The sequence below is a fragment of the Urocitellus parryii genome, chromosome 10 (genome assembly GCF_045843805.1).
Source record: "Urocitellus parryii isolate mUroPar1 chromosome 10, mUroPar1.hap1, whole genome shotgun sequence".
NCBI lineage: Eukaryota > Metazoa > Chordata > Mammalia > Rodentia > Sciuridae > Urocitellus > Urocitellus parryii.
Genome location: NC_135540.1, coordinates 36,835,653 through 36,843,622, shown reverse-complemented (window position 1 = coordinate 36,843,622; position 7,970 = coordinate 36,835,653). Strand labels below are relative to the sequence as shown.

The 7,970-nt window shown below is 40.5% G+C and overlaps 1 pseudogene; it reads left to right on the top strand.

Annotated features, from left to right (window-relative positions):
- Window positions 1-1,563: 1,563 nt before the first annotated feature.
- On the top strand, window positions 1,564-2,522 carry LOC113194198 (heterogeneous nuclear ribonucleoprotein A1-like; annotated as a pseudogene).
- The last annotated feature ends 5,448 nt before the right edge of the window (window positions 2,523-7,970 follow it).

Genomic DNA, 7,970 nt, shown 5'->3' with positions numbered 1-7,970 from the left:
CTAAAAGTTTTTTTTAAAAAATAACACATTATTCTGAAATAGATCCTTTTGTTCAAAAGGGCATTATTTAAACATCAAAATTTATCTTCTGTCAAAGACAGAGGCTCAATGTTTAGGGCACACACAGTGATTTTCATCAATACATGGATGACTGTAGTATAATGGGGCAAATAAATTAAAAAAAAACCTTCAAAATTGTGTATTTAGGGAGAAAAAAGAAATGATAGAAATTACACACATATGAAGTGACAAATCATCAACTTCTTGAGTGAAAATTAAATTTGCAATTTATCAAACATTCAGGTTCTATTATTCTCCAGGCACTTAAGACCACAAATGACCAATCATCAAAACAAAGGCAATTAGTTTAAAAAAAAAAAAACAAAAAAACCCCCAGAAATCTTAAAATACTGAGCTTCCCAGGACTGGGGCGGGGGAGGGGAGAGAAATGAAGGAAGTGAAAAGAAAATACTGAGTTCAGTATTGTCAATGCTGTCACATAAAATCTTACAATCAGTGATTTCTATCTAAATTCCAATGATATTCTTCACATTAGGATGGGATAATCTTAAAATAATGGAATCATTAAAGAACACCAAATAGCCAAAACAATTCTAAGAATCTAAGATAGAAAACCAAATTTGGAAGCTTCATATTTCTTGTTTTAAAATTGTATTACAAAGCTATAGTAATCAAAACAATATGGTGGTTGCACAAAACCACATTTACCCATAGAATAAAATAGAGATCTCATAACTAAATCCAAACATATACAATCACCTAAATTGTTTTGGTTTTGTTTTAGTGGTATTAGGACACTTTACCACTGAGTTATATCCTAAGTCCTTTTTATTTTTTATTTTGAGGAAGGATCTTACTAAATTTCTGAGGCTGGTTTTGAACTTGCAATCCTCCTGCCTCAGCTTCCTGAGTAACAGAGAACACAAACATGTGCCACCACACCCAGTCTAATAGACTAATTTTTGACCATAGATAGCATCAAGAGGACACAATGGTGAAAGGATAGTCACTTCAATAAAAGGTGGTGGGAAAACTGGATAGCCACATGCAAAAGAATGAAAATAGATCCATTTCTCATAATATACACAAAAATCTACTCAAAATGGATAAAAGATCCAAATGTCAGACCTAAAACCACACAACCCCTGGAAGAGAACACAGGAAAAACGACTGAATATTGGTCATGGCAATCATTTCTTTTATTTATTTATTTATTTGTTTGTTTATTTATTTATTTTTAATATCACACCAAATCCACAGGCCACAAAAGCAAAAATAAATGGGGTTCTGGGTGCGATAGCGATTGCCTGTAATCCCAGTGGCTTGGGAGGCTGAGGCAAGAGGATTGTGAATTCAAAGTCAGCCTCACGGGCTGGGGTTGTGGCTCAGGCTAGAACACTTGCCTAGCATGTATGAAGCACTGATTCCTTAGCATTACATAAAAAATTAAATAAATGAAGTTATTTAAAAAAAAAAAAAGCTTTCTGCCCATGTACGCCCGAGAGAGAAAGCATCATTAAAGTCTCTCTTCCTGCTGCCATCATGTCTAAATCAGAGTCCCCTAAAGAGCTCCAACAGCTACGGAAGCTATTCATCGTCGGGCTGAGCTTTGAGACAACTGATGAGAGTCAGAAGCAGAACACTCACACGACTGAACTGTGTGGTAATGAGAGACCCAAACACCAAGCGCTCCAGAGGCTTTGGGTTTGTCACTTATGCCACTGTGGAGGAAGTGGACGCAGCCGTGGATGCAAGACCACACAAAGTGGATGGAAGAGTTGTGGAACCAAAGAGAGCTGTCTCAAGAGAACATTCTCAAAGACCAGGGGCCCACTTAACCGTGAAAAATATCTTTGTTGGTGGCATTAAAGAAGGCACTGAAGAACATCTCCTACGAGATGATTTTGAACAGTATGGGAAAATTGAAGTTATTGAAATCATGACCTGACCGAGGCCGTGGAAAGAAAAGGGGCTTTGCTTTTGTAACTTTTGATGACCATGACTCTGTGGATAAGATTGTCATTCAGAAATACCATACTGTGAATGGCCACAACTGTGAAGGGAGGAAAGCCCTGTCAAAGCAAGAGATGGCTAGCGCCTCATCTAGCCAAAGAGGTCGAAGTGGTTCTGGAAACTTTGGTGGTGGTCCTGGGGGTGGTTTTGGTGGAAATGACAATTTTGGTCGTGGAGGGAACTTCAGTGGTCGTGGTGGCTTTGGTGGCCGTCGTGGTGGTGGTGGATATGGTGGCAGCGGGGATGGCTGCAATGGATTTGGTAATGATGGAAGCAATTCTGGAGGTGGTGGAAGCTACAAAGATTTGGGCAGTTACAACAATCAGTCATCAAATTTTGGACCCATAAAGGGTGGAAACTTTGGAGGCAGAAGCTCTGAACCTTACCGTAGTGGAGGCCAATATTTTGCCAAACCACGAAACCAAGGTGGCTATGGCAGCAGCAGCAGTAGCTATGGCAGTGGCAGAGGTTTTAATGCTGCCAGGTAAGAAACAAAGCTTAGCAGGAGAGGAGAGCCAGAGAAGTGACAGGGAAGCTACAGGTTACAACAGATTTGTGAACTCAGCCAAGCACGGTGGTGGCAGGGCCTAGCTGCTGCAAAGAAGACATGGTTTAGACAATACTCATGTGTATGGGCAAAAAAACTCGAGGACTGTATTTGTGACTAATTGTACAACAGGTTATTTTAGTTTCTGTTCTGTGGAAAGTGTAAAGCATTCCAACAAAGGGTTTTAAAGTAGAGGTTTTTTTTTGTTTTGTTTTGTTTTGCACCCATGCTGTTGATTGCTAAGTGTCATAGTCTGATCATGAGGCTGAATAAATGTGTCTTTAAAAAAAAAAAAAAAGTCAGCCTCAGCAACTTAATGAGGCCCTACGCAACTCAGTGAGATCTTGTCTCTAAATAAAATATTTTAAAAAAGGGCTGGGGATGTGGTTCAGTGGTTGAGCACCCCTAGGTTCAATCCCAGGTACCAAAAATAAATAAATAAATAGAACTATGTCAAACTAAAAAGCTTCTGCACTGCAAAGGAAACAACTGACAAAATGAAATGATAGCATTTGGGAAAGGGGGAAAAATTGCAGTCCATATATCTAATAAGAGGTCAATATCCAAAATTTATAAAAGTTCACACAACTCAACAGTGGAAAAACAACCCAATTTTTAAAAGGGTAAAACACGCTGACTGGGGTGGTGTATGCTTGTAATCCCAGCTACTTGGGGGTCTGAGATAGGAGGATCACACATTGAGGACAGCTTGGGTAACTTAGTGAGATCCATGGGAAGGGGCTACAAGGAAGATGAACCCTTCCCGTGGCACGCCTTCTCCACTCAGTCCTATGCTTAGTTACCACCCAAATAGTCCATTCAGACTAGGATGGACTGTTGAGGTGACAGCTCTCATCATCAAATCATTCACCTCTTGCATCAGCACAGGAGGTTTCGAGGGACACTTTATATCCAAACCTCAATAATTCTCTTGCAGCTTCCTGAGTGGGTTTTGTTTTGTTTTGTTTCCCTAAGGTCTTTGGGATCAAATCCAGGACCTCATGCATGCTAAGCATGCACTCTACTACTAAGCTATATCTCCAACCCACACTTGGCTACTTAAGATGATTATTTTTGAGTGCTTTATCAGGAAATGCATAAATCTCCATTTCTTTTTTTATTAGTTTTTTTTAAATTTATTTTTTAATTGTAGTTGAAGATAATACCTTTATTTTATTTATTTTTATGTGGTACTAGGATTGAACCCAGGGCCTCGCACATGCTAGGCCAGCCGCTGCGCCACAACCCCAGCCCCATAAATCTCCATTTCTTTAGGGTCAGTTACTTTTCCTTTGGAGGATGCAATGCTTTCCTGGTTGATCATGATCCTTTTGGGCATGAGGATATCTGTACATTTGAAATAGTTACTTATTCCAGTCTTTTTGGTCTGGCTCCATCAGGGAAATCCCTCAGCAATCAGTCCCACACAGAGATTTTGGACAGGCCATCTGGTGTGGTCTGTGGATGGGCTTGCCAATGGAATCTCAGGCAGGAAGGGGTGGCTTCTGGGTAAGCAGGTGGGTGAACCTGGATCTTGGGTCCTTGAGGGCTGACCTAATACCAGGGCCATTAAGGTAGGTTCATTCTGTGAGGATGAGTCTTGAGGCTGAGTCTACAGGAGTCAGACTGGACCTTGGTCCCAAGGAGACATGCCTACAGCTTGAGTTCATGTGGTTCGCTTGGATTTTGAGTCCATTGGGATGATCCTGGAGCTTCAATCTATAAGGGCCAACATGGCACAGAGACTACTGGGGTGGGTTTGAACCTCTGGTTCACTGAAACAGGTCTAGACCCTGGGTCCATGGCTTCTGAGGCCACAGGGACCAGCCTGGGTCTGTGGGAGGTAGGGGGGCAGCCTGGAGCCTATTTTATGAATATTAATCTGGTGTCTAGATCCATGAGAACTGGCCTGCAGCTCAGGGGCCTGGAGACCTACTTGGCTTTGGAATGGACCTAATAGCTGAGTCAGCAAGGGTAGGTCTAGGTCCTGGGATTGTGAAGGCTACATTGGAGCCTAGATCCACAAGAGATGTTCTTGAGTCTAGGTTCTCTGGGACTATCCTAGACCTTAGGTCTTCTGGAGTATGGTGCCACCGTCTGGCTGGGCACAAAAAACCGAGCCACCACACAGCCTTGTAGGTTCAAAACAGGAACTCCTTTATTCTCTGCACTCCCATGAACGCCACGCATGCGGTGTTCTCCCAGGACACACCACACACCAACCAGAAATCCCTCCTCCAGAAATCCCTCCTCCTCCGGCACTTCCCCAACCAATGGAAACTCTCCCGGGAATCCCTGCTAGAACTCCAAAGTAGCAGGCTGAGGTGGACAGCAGGGGTCTAATATACAATTGAATACACAGCTTAACATAACAATTATCATCTCAATGGCTTGCTGGCATCACCTCTCAACCACTGTTCTGCAGCAGTATGGGACTATGGGCACAGGCCTGAAACCTGTGTCTGTGGGAACCAGTCTGGAGTTTGAACCCACAGGGGCTGGCCTGGTACCTCAGTCCACAGAGGCTGCCCTGGCACTAGAGTGGACCTAGGGGTTGGTCTATACATGCTAGTCCAGTGAGTAGGGCTACAGAAACTGCCTAGCAGTGCAGTAGCCCTGGACTCAGTTTGTGTAAGCCAAAGTAGAACTGGGATGGGTTTAGAGACATAGTGTACAGGGCCATCAGAGCCTGGGGCTATAAGAACTGCCCTGGCATTAACGTGGGCCTGAAGCGTGGGCCTATTGGAGTTGGCCAGGCATTAGGAAAGGAGCTTCTCATTGGAACATGACAAACCACCACTTTCCTGAGGTGTAGCCCGGTGCGGTGGTGCACACCTGTAACCTCAGCTACTTGGAAAGCTGAGGCAGGAAAATTCTTAGAGGCCAGCCTGGGCAACTGAGAGAGATTTTTAAAATAAATAAATAAATTTTAAAAATAAATAAAAAGGGCTAGGGATGTAACTCAGTGGTAGAATGTCCCTAGGTTCAGTTCCCAGTAATACACACACAGTCGTGTGGAGTAACATTCATTATGATTTTCTCTCCTAATTCTCGTTAGAACAAACAAGCTAATAATCCTGCTCAGTCTCTAATAATGTTAGGATTTATATGCATCCTTAATCACCATCATCATATTAGAGCAGTAAGTAAATTTACATTTAAGATTATGTTTTTAAAATGATTTATATTGCCAGGCATGGTGACATGCACCTGTAATGCCAGTTATTTGGAAGGCAGAGTCAAGAGGATTGCAAATTCAAGGCCAGCCTTGGCAACTAAGTGAGATCCCGTTTTTTTTTTTGTTGTTGTTTTTGTTTTTGTTTTTGTTTGAGACAGAGCCTTGCTAAATTGCTGAGGACTTTGCTAAATTGTTGAAGCTGGTGTTAAATTAATAATCCTGCTGCCTCCACCTATCCAATCCCTGGGATTTCAGGTATATGTCATCAGGTCTGTCTCAAAACAAAATTTAAAAAGGAGTAGGGTAGTATATCTTAGTGGCAGAGCACCTCTGGGTTTAATACCTAGTACCACAGCAAAAAAAAAAAAAAAGAAAAAGAAAAGAAAAATCTTCTTATCAACTTGAAATGTTTTAATAATAGAATATGGCAATATCATTTTTTGATAAGCCTACAAAATATTATTTTAAAGGGCCTTTATATTAACCCCATCTCAATTAACATAATTAGTCACATAAAACCTATACCCTAATTCCACGAGTTGAAACAAATCCTTACTTGTAGCAAACACAATTACCACTTCTGAACAAATTAAATGTTATGAATTAACATTAATATGATCAAATGTTAATGTCCACCTTAAATCAAAATTTTTAACATATCTCAAACTGTCTCCTAATAACTTAATATGCAATCATAAATATGAAAAACAAGAGTTATTTTGAAGGAATACATTTTAGGACTCAAAGCTACAAGAGAGAATTAAAAGGTTGCTCTCATACCCACTACATTTAAGTGAAGTCAGTTAATTAAGCTAGTGACCCACACTCTGAAATGTTGGCAAATACCATATCATTTCTCTACTAAAGTTTCTCTGCATGATAATTGTTTTATTTAAATTCTAGATATAATCTCTCCATAAACCTTAACTTGCACAAGCCTTGAGGTTAACATTTAGGTAAAAATCATCATCCAAAATCAACAAAAGCAGCAGTACAGTTTAGTAATTTGCTGTAATTAACAAGGCCTGATTATCAGGCCAATAAATGGAATGTAAACTCCACACCTTAATCACCATAATTCTTACCGTACTCATGGAGCTAGGCATCATCTACTTCAATTAAATTCCAAGGCATCCCATTTAATTCTTCATAGACTTTTCCAATATGTCAAAAATTGCTCCCCGTCTCAATTACATACTAACTCTTCCCATCATTATCTCCTAGTTTCCATTAGCAAAGCCCTTAATTCAATTTGGCAGCTATGAGAAGGTTTAATTAAATTCAACAAGAAAAAATTATAGTCTATATCTCAGTTGTTTACAAAGACTAAATAGCAGTCATTGTTGTTTAAAGCACAACACTAATTAATCTCAAATGTTTTATTTACCTCATTTTCATGATTACTTTATTCTTTACTGAAAAGTCTGTGCCTGCTGTCAAGATATAGCCTCTTGACATTGATTTCATCTATAATTGGAATTGCCACTATGCTATTTTACATTCTTATGGTATATTTGCCATTGACAAAGTTTTTTTTCTAACTGCCTTATTCTTGAGAATTTATCCAACATACTACTGTTATTTTAATAATTTCATTATTCTCTCCCTGCTTCATTAGACAGTTTTTAGTTAGTATTTACAAAATACCTGAGAAAAACAACTCAAAGGAGGAAAGACTTATTTTGGCTCACAGTTTCATGGGTTTAAGTCCATGGTTGGCTGGCTCCATTGCTTTGGGCCTGGTGCAAGGCAGAACATCATTGCAGAAGGGCATGGAGGAGGAAAGCTGTTTATCTGGTGGCAGCCAAGAAGCAACCCGGGCACACCCCCGGTGACCTACTTTCTTCAACTAAGCCCCACCTCCTACAGTTTCCCCCACTTCCCAATAATGCCATCAGATTATGAATCCATCAATAGATTAATCCATTGATGAGTCGCAGCTTCATGATCCAATCACTTCCTGTGAGCCCCACATTGAGCATCTGCATATTTCTGCTTCAAGGCTTCAACACATGAGTCTTGGGGGGACATTCCAGATCTAAATTTATAACACCAAATATTTCTCCAAAATATGAATTACATTTTGTGGAGAGGGGTTACTGGGGATTTAATCCAGGGGTACTTTACCCCTGAGCCACATCCCCAGTACTTATTTAAAGATAGGGTCTTGCTAAGTTGCTTGAAGACTTGCTAAATTGCTGAGGCTGGCCT